Source organism: Pundamilia nyererei, unplaced genomic scaffold (assembly GCF_000239375.1).
Source record: "Pundamilia nyererei isolate P.nyererei 1_Seehausen unplaced genomic scaffold, PunNye1.0 scaffold00008, whole genome shotgun sequence".
In the NCBI taxonomy this organism is placed as follows: Eukaryota; Metazoa; Chordata; class Actinopteri; order Cichliformes; family Cichlidae; genus Pundamilia; species Pundamilia nyererei.
The window spans coordinates 4,545,538-4,545,799 of NW_005187409.1; positions in this window are offsets into that span (position 1 = coordinate 4,545,538).

Sequence of the window (262 nt, forward strand, 5' to 3'; positions counted from 1 at the left end):
GCAGCCTGAGCGCTTAAACTGCCACAATATTAGCATACTGTAAAAAATATATTTAGGCAAATGTAAAATTTTGTATTTTTATGGCATTTTTTAAAATAGATATTTGGCTTAAATAGTTTTATTATTAACAAAGTAATTAACTTAATGTAATTCAGGCATCTATTTGTCAATCAAACACAAATTATTATTAGTTTGTTAAACAATAACAAAAGGGGAAAAATTAAAATTTTCTGCTGTATTTCCTGTTGTTAACTAAAAAAAA